Here is a 22,748-nt window from a genome sequence, read left to right on the forward strand (position 1 = left end):
TTATATTTATTAAATTTAAACCAACGTTTATGACTACATGTCAGAAGCTCCTGTCTTGAATTTAATAGTTTGGTTGTACTTTTTATATCTTCATATTTTAAAATCTTTAGGGTCTCTTTTGTACATAGTGCACAAAATTTATCTCCTGGTTTATAGGATTTGCAAGTCTCAATTATTTGCCATTTTAAGTTGAAAGAAATATTGCTGTTTTTTAGTTGCCAAATATAGTTGGATAGAGTAGTTTGGTTTGATAGAGAGTTATTTTTAAAAGAATGTTTGTGCGTTGAAATTCTATGTTTTATTAGGCCAGATGTGGAACCAATATATATTACCTCTTGATTGTTGTGATTATTTTCCGTTAGGTCTATTGTTGGATTATTATGTGGTGGGTTGATTAGTAATTGATCGGTAGATTGATTTAAGTTGGTGTTATTATTTAATCTGGTAGTTGAGTTATGGCTGTTAATAGGTTCTTGTAGATTTGGAGTTTTTGATACTGTGCAGTTATAGATAACATTTTTAATTTTACATGAGCCTTGTAGGGGACATTTATTTTTTCTTCTACAGTTACAGTCCGATGTATTTTGTATAGTTGTATTTTGTAGTTTATTAATTTTCTTATTATTAGAGCTAATTATTTTCTGATGAAGGTTAGGCATAGTAGAGTAAGAGACTTTAATTGTGTTCTTATTGAAAATCTTATTATATCTATGGGGGGCTTTGAAGTTCTTATCTAATATTTTAAAAAATTCTCTGGCTATGTTTGTTTCTAGGTTTTTGGAATATGGGGGGTTGAACCATAGGATCTCCTTGTGTCTATTCTTACGTTTACGGGTTTTAGTTTGCTGTTTATTTGTATTATTATCTAATATTTGTAGTTTGGTTTTATCTTTTTTTGTCTCCTGGTTATTTTTCTTAACTCGTATACGGGAAGACATTGCCATATTATATGTTATTACGCTCTTAATAGGTTTATTTTTAATGCAGTTTATGTTTCTATCATTTTCATTTATGAATTTAATTTGTGAATTATATCCAGAGTTTTTAAGGGCTTCATTATAGTATTTTTCATTTTTGGTAAATATTGATTTAGTAGAAGACAGTCTAGAAATTCTTAAAGCGATATTGGGAACTATTGATTTTAATATTGATTTAGGGTGGTTTGATTGATTGTGGACATATAGAAGTGATTGGTTAGGTTTATGATATGGTTCAAAGGTAGAATTTTCAAGATTTAAGGTTATGTCTAAGAAATTAACAATTTTTTTATTAGGGTCGATTTTTATACTAAGTCCATAATTTTTAAATAATTTATGTAGAGCTTTAATTGCTTTTTCATAATTTTTATTAGTAGAATTAGTTATGAAAAGTGCATCATCTCTATATAGCCCTCCTTCAAGTTTGAATTGTTTATGGAGTATACAATGTATTTCATTTAAAAGGAAAAGGCCAACTAGATCAGTGACCTGAGTCGAGTCCGTCGATCCCATTAAAATGTTGAAGTGGTTAGGGGTATTTTTCCTGGTCCAATATTTATTATCAAATGTTATTAAAGACTGTCTAGCTATAAGTATTAGTTTAATTTCGTCTTGAGTTATATTAGTTAATTTTCGTGCCATTAATAGAGATTTATTAAGTAGGATAGGTGATATAGATTGGTAATATGATTCAATGTCAAAAGAAAGAAATTTAATATTATTTTTATTTTGAATATTAGAAAACCAGTCGATTACTTGGTTGGAAGATTGCCATAGTGGGTATTTTATTATGGATTTAATTTTGGGGATAATTCTATCTAATATGTTTTTACTAACCAGTCCTATATCTGATTTCGAGGGGCAATTAATATTAATTTTCTTATAAATTTTAAATCCAAACCTTTTATTTCAATTTTTTCAGATTCATCTTCCTTACTTTTAATGCTAGGCTTATTTATGGTGTCTTTTAAATTCAATAAAAACCCTCCTAAATTTGCTGATGAGGAGACCTTGCTTACCAAAAAACTATATATAATTGTTCTACATAACTTCATGTATACCACAATAAAAAGCACGGATTTCCGAAACGATCGTACAGATAATTGATTTTGTTGTTGTTCCTTCTTATGAAACTGATTTTTAATTTAATTAAAATTTGATTTTTAAATTTAAAATTTTTTTAAAATTTTTAAATTTTTAATTATAAATCACATTACTTAGTATATATATATGTATATATATATATATATATATATATATATATATATATATATATATATATATATATATGTCGTTTGTTTTTGTTCGCGATACTTTTTGAATAAATTCAATTATTTATACGGAAGTGCATTTTTACCTAAATCCGATGTTTTTTTTTTAAATATTCTAAGTAAATACATGACTTTTGCATTTTAAACTTTAATTCAAGCCATTATATAACAATGTTTTTATAAAATCAACAGTTGGTTCTATACTGTGCAATGTAAACTATAATGTATTGTGGACTAAGTCATTGTGGGACGTTTTCTCCTGAAGTGGGAGCCCAAGTAAAGCAGGCAATCAATTAATTTGATTGAAAAATGGTTGATTTCATCGATTCTAATCACAATAATTTTATGATATGGAACATTCATTGATGCTCATTTAATCCCGAACATCAGACTTCTCTCCCTGCTAATATATATATATATATATATATATATATATATATATATATATATATATATATATAATTTAAAAAAAAAACTTAAACAAAAAACTTAAAAAAAAACACGTTTAACTACACCTAGGTTTAAAATAGGTCAAATCACTACATATCTACGCTTCCCGCTAAAAAAGCACACAAAGAAAGTGGTGAATCCAAGATCAACTGGGCCTTTGTGCTGTAAGTGCCTGTTTAGGAAGGGAGTGGTGGAAACTATGAATCTGATTGGCTAACTAAAAACTCAATAGAATGCGTGTATATAAAAACGCGAGACAACCACAACTCTTCGCATAAGCCTGACGAATCCTAGCATGGATGAAACGCGGAATATTCTGTGTAGCTTAATTGTCATATGTATTTTTATGACTTACTACCTAGCTCTAGATTAGTTAGACTTTGGAATTCCCTTCCTGCTACCTGATTTCCTGATATGCAGAAGTTTAAATGTAATGTAAAACAATATCTTTTCTATGCATGGCTTCAAATAATAGCCCTTTAAGTCCAAGTGGCGATGGTCATGAATATGACCTTAAACTATATCCGATGGTGAGGCTCCAGCTTGCGGGCTTTGGGGAGTGTGGAGCCATCCTTTAATTACCATTGCTCCCAGATCCACTCTGACCCGGACTGGTAGTACCTGTTAGGGTCCCAACTATGGGTTAAACAGAAACCGACTTTTAAAAAATCTAAATATACTCTATTAAAAAATTGTTCATCAAAATCACTGGATTTGACATTAAATAACCGGAAAAGGGTTGATATGCCGTAAAACAAAATCAACCAACTAAGTGGCGATATGTTTAGTTAGGGGTGAACGTGAGTACAAAAAAACTCCAATACAAGGTTACGTAGAAAGAATATATTGTACAAGAAAGTAAATGCAAATAAAGGTTAGGTCGCTACTATTCCTCTCAAGTTTTTTATGATAATTAGAAGAGTCCATTCTAAGTGATTGGGTAAGTCACCACAATACTCCCTTCCAATAATTTACTCTGCAAGGAATAATAGTATCTTCTCTATTTTGAATCGATGGTTAAAAACTCCGTGAACCTTCTTTTTCATTCCCAATCGACAACGTTCTGGAGCTACTTGGGGTAGAAAGTGTTATGTATCGTCTCAGTAACTTCTGCGCAAGGTTCACAGTTGAGATCATCGAGCAAATGCTTTATTTGATTAAGGTGTCTTTTATGCGTGAACTTAAGATCTTGAATGGTGTAAGCCATGTTCCCTATTCTTTCCTTTATTGCGCTCAGTTCCAGAAACACATCGTTTTTGTAAATTTTGTAAACAACTTTTTCTCCTGATTTATAGATCCTTCTTTTTTTTTACATTTTCAACCCAAACAAGGAACATTGCCACGTTGATGTAGGGGGCTACTATCAGGGAATAAGCTGCAGGAGTACTATGTACAGAGTTGGGCAGCAAGATGTCTGTTCACATTACACTTGAACTTCTGCATGTCAGTACAGTTGGGGAAGCCGGGACCCGGAAGAGAGTTCCAAAATCTAGCAGTTCTGGGGAAGAAACTACTGTAGAAAGCTCTCGTACATGTAGGGATCTCTAGTGGGCTGGGATTTTGCTGCTAGTCGGGTTTGTCGGGGTTTTTGTTTGCTTTGGCAATGAGATTTTGAATGCGGATCTTACTTTTCGCTTGAACATAATCCCCACTGGAGATACTGCTAATGGTGTGTTATGTTACAGACATGTAGAAACTGTTGCAGTGCCGTTTCTGTAGATGTACCGCGTGCGTTTTTGAGTGCTAGTTTCAAAATGTTGACGAAACGTTCCGCCTGTCTGATCGAGGGTTGTACTTGGAAGTCGTGACCTGATCAATTTTGAAAGTCTTGCAAAACCCTTTTGTAGCCTGTGGATGAAAATCGAGCCCCATTGTTATGTACTAATTAGTCGACAACTCCAAACCCGGAAAATAATTAATGGAGAAAATTAATAAGTGCTCTTATGGTGGGTCTCTTACATCTGAGCACTTCTGGTCATTTTATGTAGTTTTCCACCAGAATTAAGTAATACCAATCCTTCAGTAGCCCTGAAAAATCTATATGAATTCTAGACCACAGTTGGTCTGTTTTTTGGGTCATGGCTTAAAAGTGATTGGGGTTGCGTTTGTAGTAAAACACAACCATTGCATGAGTCAACCTCGTTTCTAATATCTTCATCCATCATCAGTATATGAAAAACTAAGTATGAGTCTCTTCATTCTGTTTATTCCTGGGTGACCCATATGAAAATCTTTCATTATTCTTTTGTTACGTTGGTCCCGGATATGACCTTAAACTATATCCAGTGGTGAGGCCCCAGCTTGTGGGCTTTAGGGAGTGTGGAGCCGCCCTTTAATTGCCATTGCTCCCAGGTCAACTCTGACCCAGAGTTGTAGTACCTGTTAGGGTCCCAACTATGGGTTAAATAGAAACCGACGTGAAAACAACAAATATATTCTATTAAAATGTTTTCCTTCAAAATCTTTGGATTCGGCATTAAATAACCTGAAAAGAGTTGATATGCCGTAAAACAAAAACAACTAACCAACACTTTTGTTTTTGTAATGTTTTTAGTTTGACAACTAACTCGCTGTATATTAGGACGTAATTAGGACGTATTAGGACTAACTCGCTGTATATTAGGACAACTAACTCGCTGTATATTAAGCCGTCCTCATAAATGATCACCATAAGTGATTACTACACCTTTACCGTACATTCATTAACCTTTATCCTCGAGTGACCTTCGGGCCTTGATAAGTAAAAAAAGAAGGGGAATAACTCTGTAAAAAAAAGAAAATTACTTTGTTTTATTTAGTGCCTGGAAAACGAACTTTGAGTTCGAATCTGGCTAACATTTTTGTTCATTTTCCCAAACATTTTTTTTAAATTCGTACTTGAAAATTTCCTTCTCTATCGTGAGAGTTTTCACTTCTTGACAAGTATCCACAAATGAAATCCAATCTGTTTGGACAAAATTCAAATCCTCAGGATTTTCTTGTTCCAGTTCAAACTAGATCGAAAAGATGCCGAGATAGCTCGTGATATCAATGATGGGTTTGGCCCAGAAACCACTAACAAACCTGTAGCACAATGGTGGTTCAAGAAATTTCACAATAGTGACGATAGCCTTGAAGATGAAAACGGTCGCGGTCGGCCGACTGCGCTTGATAACGAACATTTCAAAGCCTTTATTGAAGCCAATCCTCGCAAAACCACACGAGAAGTTGCTGTTAAACTCGAGGCCGACCAGTCAACAGTCGTTCGCAATTTAAAGCAAATAGGGAAGTAAAAAATGTTGGATAAAAAGGTGCTGCGTGAATTGAACGATAATAAAAAAAAATATCGTCGTTTTGAAGTGTCTTTGTACGCTGCGCAACAAAAACGACCCATTTCTCGAGTGGATTGTGACGTGTAATGAGAAATGGATCCTCTACGACAACCGGTGACGTTCGGCACAGTGGTTGGATGCAGGAGAAGCTCTACAACACTTCCCGGAAACGAAATTGCGTCCCCCAAAAAAGGTTATGGTAACTATTTAGTAGTCTCATCAATCACAGCTTCTTAAATTTGGTGAATTTGCACCAGAAGCTCCAACATATGTGCCTGAGATTGAAGGGACCAATTATCCCCCATGGTAACACTCGCCCGCATGTTTCTGAACTGACCCTGCAAAAACTGAACGAATTAGGCGACAAGATTCTTTCTTCCTCATCCGCCATATTCACCGGGCATTTCGCCCGCCGATTATCACTTTTTCAAGCATCTCGACAACTTCCTGTGTGAAAAATTCTCCAAAAGCTAAGATGAATCCGAATCGACCGTCAATGACTTCATCGCTTCTAGAACTCCGGATTTCTATGCTCATGGGATAAACAAACTTGTTTCTCGTTGGCAAAAATGTTTCGATGGTACTGATTTCGATTAATAAAGATTATTATAAAAGAAGTTATGATCTTTTGAAGTTGAACATCAAAAAACGGTATTATTTTTTAAACGATCCAATAAGAGACGAAAGTCTTGTCTTCGTCTGCGTCGTAAATGACATTCTCAATAGCGTCCCAGACTGAGCTTTGTGTGAATGCTATGTTATTTTCCGTGAATTGGTTTTTACTTCTTAAAGTTTGTAGTAAATAATTTGTTTTCTTTTGTGGCAGTTTTTGTCGTTGTATTAGTTGTTGTTGTTGCTTTTATCTTTGTTTTTTTGTTGGTAAATCTTTCTTCTATTTTCTGTTATTGTTGCATCTGATATTTACCCAGTTCAACCTGTATTTATTATTATTTTTTTTACTGCAGGCCCATTTGATATTTACACAGTTGGGCCATAGTCCACTTAAGTCTTCCATTTCGTAACGATTAGCACAATGTAGAAAGCTTCATCAAAATCAATTAAGCTGTTTGAAAAAATATATTTTATTTCTTTTAAAATATTTTGCTCACCCTGCGAGTAATAATACCTGCCGTTTGATCGTTAATTTAACCTTAATAGAAACCTTTTAGCTGATCATACCCGGGTTACTTCCCCTTAATAAAAAACCATTATTATGAACTCAATTTATAATTGACTGACTCCTCTCTGAAGCAGCAAAATCGCACCCTTTCATTGTTGAGGTCCCTATATGATGGAAAGTCTTTTACTCTTCTAGCTCCTTCCCTCGGACTGCAAGACTTTGGAATTCACTCCCTGATTCCTGCTTCCTTTAATATATATCTCGTCACTCAACTTCTCATGATTCTCTGTTTTTTTTTACATGCTAGTCACCACTTATCAAGGGTCGGAAGCCACTCGGGGATAAGGGCTATTGCGTGTACATGAATCAATGGGATAGTATCGTAGTAAACGTTAGTATTGGAGATTTGATAAGCTGCTTTACTCAAGGAGGCGGATCACCAGGAATTTGTTTATGTTAGATTTGAAGACATCCAAGTTGTAGTCAGGTGGGAAACAGGCAAACGGAACAGAGTTCCACAGGCGTGCACTTCTACGAAAGAAGCTTTGTTCATGGAATCTACGTTTTGATTTAAGCACAAATAAAGAGTGGGGGAAATTATTGACAGTGGTTTCAGCTAGACGGGTGTTTATCGTGAAAGATTGGCGAGGGGGGACCAGAGATTGGAGCTCAGACGAGCACTTGCCATAAAACACCACAACAAAATGATTTGCTGAAATTTTATTATCTCCCTTGGCTGATGTAACGTAAAATATTCTCGCGTAAAAATTAAATCTATTTTCAAGATAGAATTTTTTCGATTTTCGACACTTTTCGGGTGATTGGTTGGTTGTTTTTGTTTTACGGCATATCAACCCTTTCGGGTTATTTAATGCCGAATTCAAAGATTTTGAAGAAAAGATTTTTAATAGAATATATTAGTTGTTTTCACGTCGGTTTCTATTTAACCCATAGTTGGGACCCTAACAGGTACTGCCACTCCGGGTCAGAGTGGACCTGGAAGCAATGGTAATTAAAGGGTGGCTCCACACTCCCCAAAGCCCACAAGCTGGGGCCCTCACCACTGGATATAGTTTAAGGTCATATCCAGGACCCCCATTGAGGAACTTTTACCCTCTGCAGGGAGGGGGGCAGTCGGCGTATTCTAATGCTCCACCGACAGGGCCACTTTTCGGGTGGATTTCTGTACGAAATATATGTAAGAACACTACCAGACATATAAATTAACTTTGTGTAAAAATTGCAAAAGATCGGCTAAGCCGTTTCGTAACCTATGAGGAAGGAATTCACACACACACACACACACACACGCGCACACACACACGCGCGTGCGCGCACACACACACGCGCGCACACACACACACGCGCGCGCACACACACACACACACACACGCACAACGTGACTTTTATATAAGAGTAGAGACAGAGATCGAGATAATAAGAAAAGAAAATTCAAGGGCATGAATTTTATTAACGACAACATGGGTGGCATTTTTATGACTGGGGGTGGTCACCCTAAATAACCTAGCCTATCCCAACTAGTGCTTGTTTATCTGCAAGATAATGAAAAAAAAACAGGTTAATAGCTGGAAAAATGCGTTAGTAATGACATTTTGTTATTCTGTAAATTTTTGCTATAACAAATATTTGATTTAGAGCCCAATTATCTAAAAGCGTTAATTTTCATAAACGCCATGTCTGCCCGATTGACCATAAAAACTCTCGCACAAGCGCCGCTAGAGTGTATATCAAAGTTTGGTGTCTCCACTTTCATAGCTAGTCGTAAACAAAACGACAAATTCATTTTTAAAAAATTTACTTAAAAGTCATCACTTATCAAGGCCAGAAGGCCACTCGAGAATAAGGGTTAATGAATATAAGGTGGTAGTTTAGTATTTGTTAATGGTATAAAATGGGTAGAATTTGATTATTTATGGGAACGGCTCAGCAAGAACTTGTTTACATCGGATTTGAAGGCAACCATGTTGTATTCAACCGGGAAGCAGGCCAGCGGAACACTGTTCCACAACCGAGCAGATCTGGGAAAGAAGCTTTGTTTATAAAATCTGTGTTGAAATTTAGGCACAGATAATGAGTGGGGGAAATCGTATATAGTGGTTGTAGCTAGTCAAGTCTTTTTGTGAAAGTTTTGCAAAAGCGGACCATAGATTGGAGTTCAGTCGAGCATTTGCCATAAAAATAACGATAGAGCAGAGACAAGCTTGCAACGTCTCTTTATTGGGAAAGAGGTTGCGAGGAAGAGAAAAGAGCATCATCTACTAGATTTCGAAGCCGGATTTGAACTCTATCAAGACTGGATAAGGCTCGCCGAGCAGCTCCTGTCCAGATATGGCAACAGTACTTCATTTTAGGGCATACCTAGCTCTTATACAGATAGAGAATTGCATCGGCAGTGAGATACCTTCTGGAGTGGTAGAGTGATCCAACGATTTTTCCAGTGATCTTGACAACAGATTTGATGTATGTTCCATTTCAGATCAGGAGTGAAGGTCACTTCCGGAAGCCTGTAATAACATAGAGCTTCCTGAAGACAAGATCCATTCATGATAAAATAGTGGCTTCTTCAAGAATAAGAACTGTTTTTTGTAAGATTTAAGAGTTCAATCCTTATAGCAAGATGATCAACGTTCCTGAATAATCACAAAAGTATCAAGTATTATGTTTCTGACATTTTTTGGATAATGATAAATAATTTAGATTATTTGAACTACTGTACTCATCTTAAGTATTTTTTTCACGTTTCAATTGATGTAACCTCTGACATTCTTCAGGTGTATCTTCTTGAACTCTGGAATCTTTCTGTCAAACTCGGAATCTACATTGAATTTTGAATGGAACCTTTTATTTAATCTATGCGGGTAGCATGCTCTCATTCTGTCAGCCATGGCTTGGTAGAAGTCCTAAGTAATTCGCATTTGTATTATGTTTCTAAATTTTTCAGATAAGAATAAATAATTTAGATTAGATTAGATTACTGTTCTTCCAAGGATATTGGCCACAGATTTAATGTGTATGTTCAATTTCAGATCTGGAGTGAAGGTCACCCCCAAAAGCTTGTTAAGACATGGAATTTCCCCAACACAAGAGAGTTATTCATTTCACTTGAGGTGTGATGGAGGTAATTTGTAGAGATTGGTTGAATCACCGTGAGTGTTTTCTCTTCTTTTTCTTGCCCATTCATCCTGAGCTAGAAATAGATTTATATATCAGATTTTTATATCCACCTGGCACGATCACAGGCTTGGTTCGAGTGAATGCCGGTTTTACAGAGATATTTGTGCAGGTGTCTACCCATTTCATCATTGGTTCACTATACAAAAATACCTGAGTAGCCCTATCAGTAGAGACACCATCGGGCGATTAGCGATAAACTAGGGTACCTAATAAGGAGGAGGTAAAGTCTGGGAGGGAAAGCGTCTTTTGAATTGCACATATCTTTGATAGAAAAAAGTCACCTAGAAAATTTGTTCAGACTCTGTGGAACTTATTTTCGCGAACGTATTCCTTTAGATTGAGCTTATAATCATTCATTGTTTAAATAAAAGTGGGATGTCAGTAGTAAAGAAAAAAAAGGTCGAATGTTATATCGGCTGGAACGTTGTGGGTATTACATTCTAGATGGGAACAGTAGTGTCAATAATCGAAACAACCAAAATCCTCATCTAAAAAATTCTTAGATTTTATTCTTACGATGAAAGAAAGGCGCGAACAAATGAATAATGTCACAAACAATGAGGTATATGAAAATTAAGAAAAAAAAAGCAATATTGCATAACTTGAAATAATATATACTAGCTGGACCTGTGGAAATTCCACAGGGAACTCATTCATATGTAATATATTGATGTTGGCATTCTGTAGATGTTCAGTGTAAATGGAGACGCTCTGATATTATTGTAGCTTTTTTGTTAAAACTATACAAGTATTTAGCACGAACACCCGGTAAAGCCCGGTTGTGAAGTACGCTTAAATATGATATTTTAATTCTTGCAGATTTCGTATATATTATTACAGAGTTAATGTTCTATCGATTTTTATATATTATAAAGTTGCGATTTCAAAAATAAAAAAATATATATCCATATGACTTGGGTGCATTAGCTTGAATCGAAACTGAAATAAAAACTTATGATATATATATATATATATATATACATATATATATATATATATATATATATAGATATATATATATATATATATAACTCGAATTCCTTTAGCCATAATCGAAACTGGTGACACACATTCATTTGCATATATACACATAAATAGGAAGACTCAGTTAGTCTGAGTGTGTGTTCACCAGAAGCCACCGAAGGCCGCCGAGAGCAGATATGTTTCTCCAGCAAAGACTCTCTTATTTGACGCCATTATGTAAATATCCAGAAGATATCTCACTACTGATGCAATTCTCTATCTATATAAAAGCCAAGTACGTCCAAGGATGGAATACTATTGCCATATCTGGGCAGGAGCTGCTTAAAACAGCCTATCCTGCCTTGACAGAGTACAAAATAGACTTCGTGGCTTAGTGGGGGATGCCCTTTTCTCTACCCTGCAACCTCTCTCCCACAGAAGAGACGTTGCGAGCCTATCCTTGTTTTATCGTTATTTCTATGGCAGGTGCTCGTCTGAACTCCAATCTCTGGTCCCCCCTCGCCAATCTTTCACGAAAAACACCCGTCTAGCTGAATCCACTGTGAAAAATTTCCCCCACTCTATATCTGTGCTTAAATCAAAACGCGGATTCCATGAACAAAGCTTCTTTCTTAGAACTGCACGCCTGTGGAACTCTGTTCCGTCTGCCTGCTTCCCTCCCGACTACAACTTGGATGTGTTCAAGTCCAACATTAACAAATTCCTAATGAACCGCCCCCTTAATTAAACACTTCATCAAATCTCCACACTAACGTAATGTACTTGCAATAACCCTTATCCCTGAGTGGCTTCCGGGCCTTGATAAGTGGTGATCACTGTGTAAAAAAAACAAAACAAAAAAAAAACATAAAAATTAAACGACCCGGATGTAAGTGTGACACATGAACACACACGCTATCGTATTAATATATGGATATTTATTTTAATTTTTTTTGTGTATTGATATTCATATTAAAAACGCTTTTTTCTATTTATTTAAAAAGAAAATACAACTTTGTTATATATGTGTCGTGGAATTGCAAAAGATCTAGCTAATTTGTATATTCTTTTAAACATTCATTTTAATGAATTCCCTATTAGTTTTTTCGGTTTTCTTATGGGATGATCATCTTTAGTTAACTATTACGTGTTATTATATTCATGCAGATATTCTACATGATTTATACCTGCGTAATATTTGCGTAAAAAAGTTTATAGTAAACACTAACCTCTTTATATATATATATATATATATATATATATATATATATATATATATATATATTTATACTATAATGATTAAATACCTACAGACACTAGTGTTTCATCCTTTCGGGAATCTTCAGTGCACAAATATATATATACGCATACATAATATAAAACACACACACACACACACACACACACACACATATATATATATGTATATATATATATATATATGATGGACTCTCCCGTCGATTACGCATACATAATATATATATATATATATATATATATATATATATATATATATATATATTATGTATGCGTATATATATTATGTATGCGTATATATATTTGTTTAAAGATTTTGCCTGCCAAACTCCTCTGTCAGTTTTGGGTCTACAGGCATAAAACTTGATATATAGGGTATTCGAACTCATGCTATTCTTTATATTTCTGTTTTAACCGCGGGAAATCGGTGCAAAAGTTTTTAAAAAAATGGAATTTGCCAAGTGAAAGTTGAACGACAGCATCACGAATATGTATGCGTAATGTCATATGTATGCGTAGCGTTGATTCATGTTTTAATTTTTAGCCTTGCAGCAAACATGTATTAATAGCTCAGATATTAACGTTAACGGAAAAAGTAAATCGTAAACTAAACGTTTTGGTTTCGATTCTCAGTGATGGTGTACGAGTCATTTAAAAAAAAAAAAAAACTTATAATTAATCAAATTTCTGGGTCTTTCAATTATATTAGAAAACTGCTTAAACAAACAAAAAAAGAAGAGTTTGAAAGAAATAACATCGAAAATATTATTACAACCGGATACGATATATAGGAAAGACTATTTCATTCAATGGTTCGAATATATTCTGGATATAATCGGCAGTAAATTATATAAGCCACCAGTGGACGGTATAAAAAAGAAACCTAAAAATGTTTTTGTAGTTTTGTATGAAAATAAAGGTTTTGATGATGTAAATTTACCTAAAATATTTAATAAACAAAAAACTATACAATAACTACCAAATGAGCTACAGACAAAAGATCAAAAACCAATAGTTACATATAAACTAGGGCCAACAATACGTAATAAGATTTTCAATTATAAAAAAAACCGTAGAACATATGAATATAAATGATAATATTATAAATATTCCAGAATGTGAATATAATTCCTCTCCATTCTGTAATAATGAGATAAAACATGTAATTACAGACAATTTAAAGATAGTGAATAATTCTAAATTAAAAAAAAATCATTAGTAAAAGTCCGAATTATAGAGAACCTAAATATCTAAATTACGTTAAATGCGTTAAAGAAGTAACTAAAGCACTAGAAGGTTTTATTATGTCTATGGTAAAGAAATATAAATTAGCAAAGTGTACGTTTGATGCATGGAAAAATAATATATTTGTATCTCATAGGATTAGTGAATCTCTGGACGGTGGGTTCCTTTCAAGGGCAATTGCTTTTGACATATCAACAGCCTTTGATAGGGTATAGCATAACTGGAAATATCTTATATATATTATTCCTTAATTGGAATTCATTTTTGAGATGAGCATTATATATTAATTTATTTTTATTTCGGACTATTATTCTCATCTTTTTTAGTTGCTATTAATATATAATGCTCATCTCAAAAATGAATTCCAATTAAGGAATAATATATATACCAATCGGTACGGACCCGACTATGGAAGAACAGATGGAATAAACGTGGATTTATAAGATCAAAGAATCCAACCTTGATCGCCCTTCGGGGCCCGTGGCGCAGTTGATAGAGACGTTGAATCTCTACAGTTCCAGATGAACATTGCCTGAAGATAGCGGTTTCAATCCCAGCCAAAGGGTGCCAGAGGTTTACTTGGCCAAAATATGGTGAGACGACAACAATTACGGATGGCAGTGATGGCTGAGAATACAGTTAGGAGATTCGAAGTTCCTATCCGTCACGGTCACCACCTGACGAAGGCCAGAGGAATAGTTGGCCGAAACGTTGTGAATAAACAAACCAATAAAAAAAGATGAAAAAACAACAACTAATAAAGATGAGAATAATAGTCCGAAATAAAAATAAATTAATGGAAATATCTTTTCAATTATTAAATTATTTCTCTCTGATAGGTTCATAAGAGTGGTGGTTGATGGGCAAAAAATCAGAAGCTCACAGTATTAATGCTCAGGGGTCCGTCCTGGGCCCAACTCTCTTCCTGATCTACATTAATGATCTCCCAAATCACATCCTTAGATCATTCGGAAACATTTATACTGACGACATTACCATCTAAGGCAACACTTCAATGGCCATAAACGACAAGTTCTCTCTGATTTTCTCTTCTTTGATCTTGAACTTGGTACTATAGGTAAAAAGTGTTTGGTCCATTTTAATGCACCTAAAACCAAGCTTCTATCGATCCCCGTCTGATATTAATTGAAATGAATGGCTCTCGTTTTGGGGAGGCTCCATGTTTTGACAAGCTTCTTGGTGTAACCTGATTTGAGATTGAACCCATACACAAAATCCGTTGCCAAGCCTGCTAGAAAAATAGTGGGATCGTTCTATCGCTCCAGTAGATATCTTACTACTGATGCAATTCTCTACCTGTATAAGAGCCAAGTATGTCCAAGGATTGAGTACTGTTTCCACATCTGGGCAGGAGTTGATAGAAGCACCTTATTCTGCATTGACAGAGTTTAAAATAGATTTCGTAATCTAGTAGGAGATTGCTATTTTCTTTTTCATGCGACCTCTTTTCCACAGAAGAGACGTTGCAAGCCTGTCTCTGTTTTATCATTATTTTCATGGCAAGTGCTCGTCTGAGCCCCAATCTATGGTCTCCCTTGCCTGACTTTCACGAGAAACACTCGTCTAGCTGAAACCACCATCAATAATCCCCCCTTTATCTGTGCATTAACTTAAACGTAGATTCCATGAACAAAGTTTCTTTCTTAGAACTGCACGCCTGTTGAGCTCTGTTCCGTTTTCCTGCTTTCCAACTGACTGCAATATGGTTGTCTTCAAGTCCAATGTGAACAAATTCTTGATGAGCCATCAGCTTAAGTAATCCAATTTACTAAATTTTCACTACTAACTTACTATTACTAGGATATTTTCACATTGACTTCCGTACACTCATTAATCCTTGAGTGGCCTCTGGGCCTTGATAAGTGGTGACTCCTTTGTAAAAAAAATCCAAAAAATTCAGAACGAGTGTAGAGAAAGACTAGCAATGTGTCTTTTATTAAAAAAAAAAAATATGGCTGCAGGGACGAGAATATCCCACTGCATTTGAAAATCGATTTTGCACTTTGTCAATGGGAGAAATCCTCTGTCATGTTTTAACGAACTATTCATGAGTTATGTTGTAGATATTAACTTCCTTTCCACTGCAGCACGATGTGACACAAGGTCGGAAGTTGGAGAAAGTCAACTCGGAAGCACATATAGGGTAAATTAGGATCTTCTCTGGAGAAATTGTTTTTGTTATGTAAATATTAAAATTGTTATTGTTATGTCAATATAAAATTGTTATTGTTATATCAATATTCAAATTGTTATTGTTATGTCAATATAAAGATTGTTATTGTAATGTCATTGTTGATATTGTTATAATTATGTCATTATTGAAATTGATATTGATATGTCAATATAAAAATTGTTATTCTTATGTCAATATTAAAATTGTAATTGTTATGTAAATATTAAAATTGTTATTGTTATGTCAATATTTAAATTGTTATTGTTATGTGATTATTAAAATTGTTTTTGTGATGTCATTATTAAAATTGTTACTGTTATATCAATATTAAACTTGTTATTGTTAAGTAATTATTAAAATTGTTATTGTTATGTCATTATTAAAATTGTTATTGTTATGTCAATATTTAAATTGTTATTGTAATGTCATTGTTGATATTGTTATAATTATGTCATTATTGAAATTGATATTTTCATGTCAATATTAAAGTTTTTATTGTTATATCAATATTAAAATTGTAATTGTTATGTCAATATAAAATTGTTGTTGTTATGTCATTATTGAAATTGTTATTATGTCAATATGAAAATTGTTATTGTTATGTCATTATTGGAATTGTTATTGTTATGTCATTATTGAAATTGATATTGTTATGTAAATATTAAAATTGTTATTATTATATCAATATTAAAATTGTAATTGTTATATAATTATTGAAATTGTTATTGTTATGTCAATATTAAAATTGTAATTGTTATGTCAATATTAAAATTGTTATTGTTATATCAATATTAAAATTGTTATTGTTATATCCTTATTGAAATTGTTATTATTATGTCATTATTGAAATTGTTATTGTTATGTCATTATTGAAATTGTTATTGTAATGTCTATATAAAAATTGTAATTGTTATGTCAATATAAAAATTGTTATTGTTATGTCAATATTAAAATTGTTATTGTACTGTCAATATTAAAATTGTTATTGTTATGTCAATATAAATTTGTTATTGTTATGTCAATATTATAATTGTTATTGTTATGTCAATATTATAATTGTTATTGTTATGTCAATATTAAAATTGTTATTATTATGTAATTATTGGAATTTTTATTGTTATGTCATTATTGAAATTGTTATTATTATGTCATTTTTGCAATTGTTATTGTTATGTCATTATTGAAATTGTTATTGTAATGTCTATATAAAAATTGTAATTGTTATGTCAATATAAAAATGGTTATTGTTATGTCAATATTAAAATTGTTATTGTACTGTCAATATTAAAATTGTTATTGTTATGTCAATATTATAATTGTTATTGTTATGTCAATATTAAAATAGTTATTATTATGTCATTATTGGAATTTTTATTGTTATGTCATTATTGAAATTGTTATTGTTATGTCAATCTTAAAATTGTTATTATTATGTCATTATTGAAAATTGTTATTATTATGTCATTATTAAATTGTTATTATTATGTCATTATTGAAATTGTTATTATTATGTCATTATTTAAAATGTTATTATTATGTAATTATTGAAATTGTTATTATTTTGTCATTATTGACATTGTTATTATTATGTCATTATTGAAATTGTTATTATTATGTAATTATGGAAATTGTTATTGTTATATCATCATTGAAATTGTTATTGTTATGTCAATATTAAAATTGTTATCGTAATGTCATTATTGAAATTGTTATTATCATGTCATTATTGACATTTTTATTATTATGCCATTATTGAAAGTGTTATTGTTATGTCGTTATTGATATCGTTATTATTATGTCATTATTGAAATTGTTATTATTATGTCATCATTGAAATTGATATGGTTATGACATTATTGCAATTGTTATTGTTATGTCATTATTTTAATCGTTATTGTTATATCATTATTGGAATTTTTATTGTTAGTTCATTATTGAAATTGTTATTGTTATATCATTATTGAAATTGTTATTATTATGTCATTATTGAAATTGTTATTATTATGTCATTATTGAAATTTTTATTGTTATGTCATTATTGGAATTGTTATTATAATGTCATTATTGACACTGTTATTATTATGTCATTATTGAAATTGTTATTGTTATGTCCTTATGTAAATTGTTATTGTGATGTCATTATTGAAATTGTTATTGTTATATATTTATTGAAAGTGTTATTGTTATGTCATTATTGAAATTGTTATTATTATGTCATTATTTAAATCGTTATTGTTATGTCATTATTGAAATTGTTATTATTATGTCATTAATGAAATTGTTATTATTATGTCATTATTGAAATTGTTATTGTTATGTCATTATTGAAATTGTTATTGTTATATCATTATTTAAATTGTTATTTATATTTCATTATTGAAATCGTTATTATTATGTCATTGTTTAAATTGTTATTGTTATATCATTATTGAAATTGTTATTGTTATGTCATTATTTAAATTGTTATTGTTATGTCATTATAAAATATAAAAAAAGGGGTCCGTTCGAAATTCCGTCCAATTTCCGAGTTCCACAGAAACATTTCCGAGTTCGACAAAACCAAAACGATTTACTTTTTCCTTTGATGTTAATGACTGAGTTACGAAGACATGTTTGCTGCAATGATAAAAATCAATACATGAACTAATAGCTATTACGTTACGCATGCATATTCGTAATGCCGTCGGTCGACCTTCACCTGGCAAATTCCATTTTTCTAATTTTCACACTTTTGTGAACAGATTTTCCCGACTAAAACCCAAATATAAAGTTTCGCATGGGTTCGAATACCCTATATATTAAGTTTCATGTCTGTAGACCAAAAACTGACAGAGGAGTTTAGTAGACAATTTTTTAAAAACAAATATATATATATGTACGCATTATACTATCTATCTATCTATCTATATGTATATATATATATCTATATAAGTGAACGTGTCTGTGTATCTGTGTGTGTGTTTGTCTGAGTGTCTGTGTACATTTCCATACGCAATAACTCTGTCAATTTTCAGCCTACAGACTGGAAATTTGATATACAGAGTACTGAGTTTTGGGAAAATCTGTGATCGATTTTCGGCCAGAAATTTGGCTGTTAAGGGGTCAAAGTTCAACGATTTGACCTTTGAGAACTCTACCAAACTCCTCCGACAATTTTGGGTCTAAACACTTGAAATTTTAGATATATGTTCTTTAGACATGGATCTAGCTTAATAACTTGATCTGAGCCTAAAACAATAAATTTTAAGGGGATAATTGGGATCAAAGTTTAAAAAATTGACCGCTTTTTTTTTTTTGCTCAACATACACCTCCAAATACCCGGGCAACGCCGGGCACCCATGCTAGTATATCTATAAAAGTGAACGTGTCTGTGTGTCTGTGTGCGTGCCTGTATGTGTGTGTGTGTGTGTGTGTGTACATTTCCCTACGCAATAACTCTCTCAATGTTCAGTCTACTAACTCGAAATTTGATATACAGGGTATTGAGTTTTGGGAAAATCTATGTGATCGGGTTTCGGCCAGAAATTTAACTTTTAAGGGGTCAAAGTTCAACGATTTGACCTTTGAGAACTCTACCAAACTCCTCCGCCAATTTTGGGTCTAAACGAAATTTTAGATATAGGTCCTTTGGACATGGATCTAATATTAATCAATTAATAACTTGATTCGAGTCCAAAACAATAAATATTAAGGGATCATAATAGAGGTCAAAAGATAAAAAAATTGACCGCCTTTGTTTATTTTTTTCGCTCAACATACACCTCCTAACACCCGGGCAACATCGGGCTGAAATTCTAGTAAATATATATAGAAAGAGGTTTGTGTTGACTATAACTTTTTACGCAAATATTACGCAAGTATAAATCATGTAGAATATCTGCATGAATATAATTACGCGCAATAGTTAATAAAGATGATCAAGAAGAAGAAGAAGAAGAAGAAGAAAACAAAGAAGGAGGGATGAAGGAAAAAATAACGATGTATGTGAAGAAGAGGAAAAACCATCGACAAAGAATTAGGAGAAAAAGAGACAAGGAAAATTTAAAAAGAAGAAGAAAAAGATGGAGCAGCAGCAGCAGAAGAAGAAGAATGGAAGAATGAGAAGAAAAAAAGAAGAAGAAGAATGGAAGAAGAAGAAGAAGAAGGAGAAAGAATCATAAAGAAGAAGAAGAAGAAGAAAAAAATGGAAGAAGAAGAATGGAAGAAGAAGAAGAAGAAGAAAGAATGAGAAGAAAAAGAAGAAGAGAAAGATGGAGCAGCAGCAGCAGCAGCAGAAGAAGAAGAAGAAGAAGAAGAAGAAGAAGAATGGAAGAATGAGAAGAAAAAGAAGAAGAAAAAAGAATCATTAAGAAGAAGAAAGAGAAAGAATGAGAAGAAAAAGAAGAAAAAAAGAACGAAGCAGCAGCAGAAGAAGAAGAATGAGAAGAAAAAAAGAAGAAGAAGAATGGAAGAAAAGAAGAATGAGAGGAAAAAATAAGAAGAAGAATGGAAGAAGAAGAAAGAATCATGAAGAAGAAGAAGAAGAAGAAAAATGGAAGAAGAAGAAGAAGAAGCAGAAGAAGAAAGAATGAGAAGAAAAAGAAGAAGAAGAAGATGGAGCAGAGGAAGAAGAAGAATGGAAGAAAAGAATGGAAGAAGGAGGAGAAGAAGAAGAAGAATCGAAGATGAAGAAGGAGAAAAAGAAGAAGATGGAGAAAAGAAGAAGTAAAAAAATAAACTAAAAAAAATGAAACAAAAAGATAACAAAAAAAACAACGTAAAATTCGAATAAAAACAAAAAAATAAACATTTTTCTCCAAAAAAAAAAAAAAAATGCAAGAAACGAAAAAAAATGAACGAGAAGAAAAAAATCCAAATTCCAATGAGTTGAGTCGATTGACGGCGGAGAACAGAAACCTTTGATGTCGAAAACGAAACATCTTGATTTGACATACAAGGTCGTCGAAATGTCCTCCTCTCTACTATTCGTTACGCATGGCATGAGCACAAATGCACACATACATACTCATGGCATGAGCACACATACATACATTTACAAGGTATATGCACAAATACATACATTTACATGGTATATGCACAAATACATACATTTACATGGTATATGCACAAATACATACATTTACATGGTATATGCACAAATACATACATTTACATGGTATATGCACAAATACATACATTTACATGGTATATGCACAAATACATACATTTACATGGTATATGCACAAAAGCATACATTTACATGGTATATGCACAAATACATACATTTACATGGTATATGCACAAATACATACATTTACATGGTATATGCACAAATACATACATTTACATGGTATATGCACAAATACATACATTTACATGGTATATGCACAAATACATACATTTACATGGTATATGCACAAATACATACATTTACATGGTATATGCACAAATACATACATTTACATGGTATATGCACAAATACATACATTTACATGGTATATGCACAAATACATACATTTACATGGTATATGCACAAATACATACATTTACATGGTATATGCACAAATACATACATTTACATGGTATATGCACAAATACATACATTTACATGGTATATGCACAAATGCATACATTTACATGGTATATGCACAAATACATACATTTACATGGTATATGCACAAATACATACATTTACATGGTATATGCACAAATACATACATTTACATGGTATATGCACAAATACATACATTTACATGGTATATGCACAAATACATACATTTACATGGTATATGCACAAATGCATACATTTACATGGTATATGCACAAATACATACATTTACATGGTATATGCACAAATACATACATTTACATGGTATATGCACAAATACATACATTTACATGGTATATGCACAAATACATACATTTACATGGTATATGCACAAATACATACATTTACATGGTATATGCACAAATACATACATTTACATGGTATATGCACAAATACATACATTTACATGGTATATGCACAAATACATACATTTACATGGTATATGCACAAATACATACATTTACATGGTATATGCACAAATACATACATTTACATGGTATATGCACAAATACATACACATGTGCAGACACGCACACATGCACATCAATCCGATTTCGAATATTATTCTATATAACCACGCTGATTAGTCCAAAACAATGAAACAGCTGTTGGCGGGTGACTATATGTATCATTTCTATTCTTACATGCTAAGTTACCTTTTTAACTTTGCGTCTGACAAGTTTTTTTTTGTTATTGTTGTGCCATATTATTAGCAATAAAATTTGTTACAATTCATTTAAACTTAGTCCGGCTTAGACAACCTGATTATATGAAACATATTTAAAATCAAAGTTAGCAAGGGGAATAATTCATTTCTGTCATTTGAATAATCATTAAAACTGACTTCAACCGCGGAAAGTATTGGAGAATGCAGAGTTTAAATGGAGACAGAAATATGAAGGAGACTGTTGTCTTTTGCAGATATTCAATGACATGAATGGATTCTATTTTGGTAGTTTCTCCAGACCTTCTCATCTACCGACTACTATTTCTCCAAGCATCTCGATAGCTTTCTGCGTGAGAAATTCGTCAAAAAGCTTTCAGCGACTTCATCGCCACCAGAACGCAAGATTTTTACATTATTGGCATAAATACACTTGTTTTTGCGTTGGCAAAAGTGTGTTGATTCTGATGGTGTTTATTTCGATCAATAATTTATTATTTTTAACCGAGATAT

At 32.6% G+C, this 22,748-nt stretch overlaps 2 pseudogenes across 1 annotated transcript in view; one reads left to right on the top strand and one right to left on the bottom strand.

Moving 5' to 3' along the window:
- The window catches only part of LOC145243571 (sialin pseudogene), an 85,901-nt pseudogene that overhangs the window by 51,441 nt on the left and 11,712 nt on the right, over nt 1–22,748 (bottom strand). The window lies entirely within an intron of this gene.
- On the top strand, nt 5,647–6,606 carry LOC145243742 (histone-lysine N-methyltransferase SETMAR pseudogene; annotated as a pseudogene).

Source organism: Euprymna scolopes, chromosome 22, assembly GCF_053919585.1.
Source record: "Euprymna scolopes isolate OS-2025 chromosome 22, ASM5391958v1, whole genome shotgun sequence".
NCBI classification, from domain to species: Eukaryota; Metazoa; Mollusca; class Cephalopoda; order Sepiida; family Sepiolidae; genus Euprymna; species Euprymna scolopes.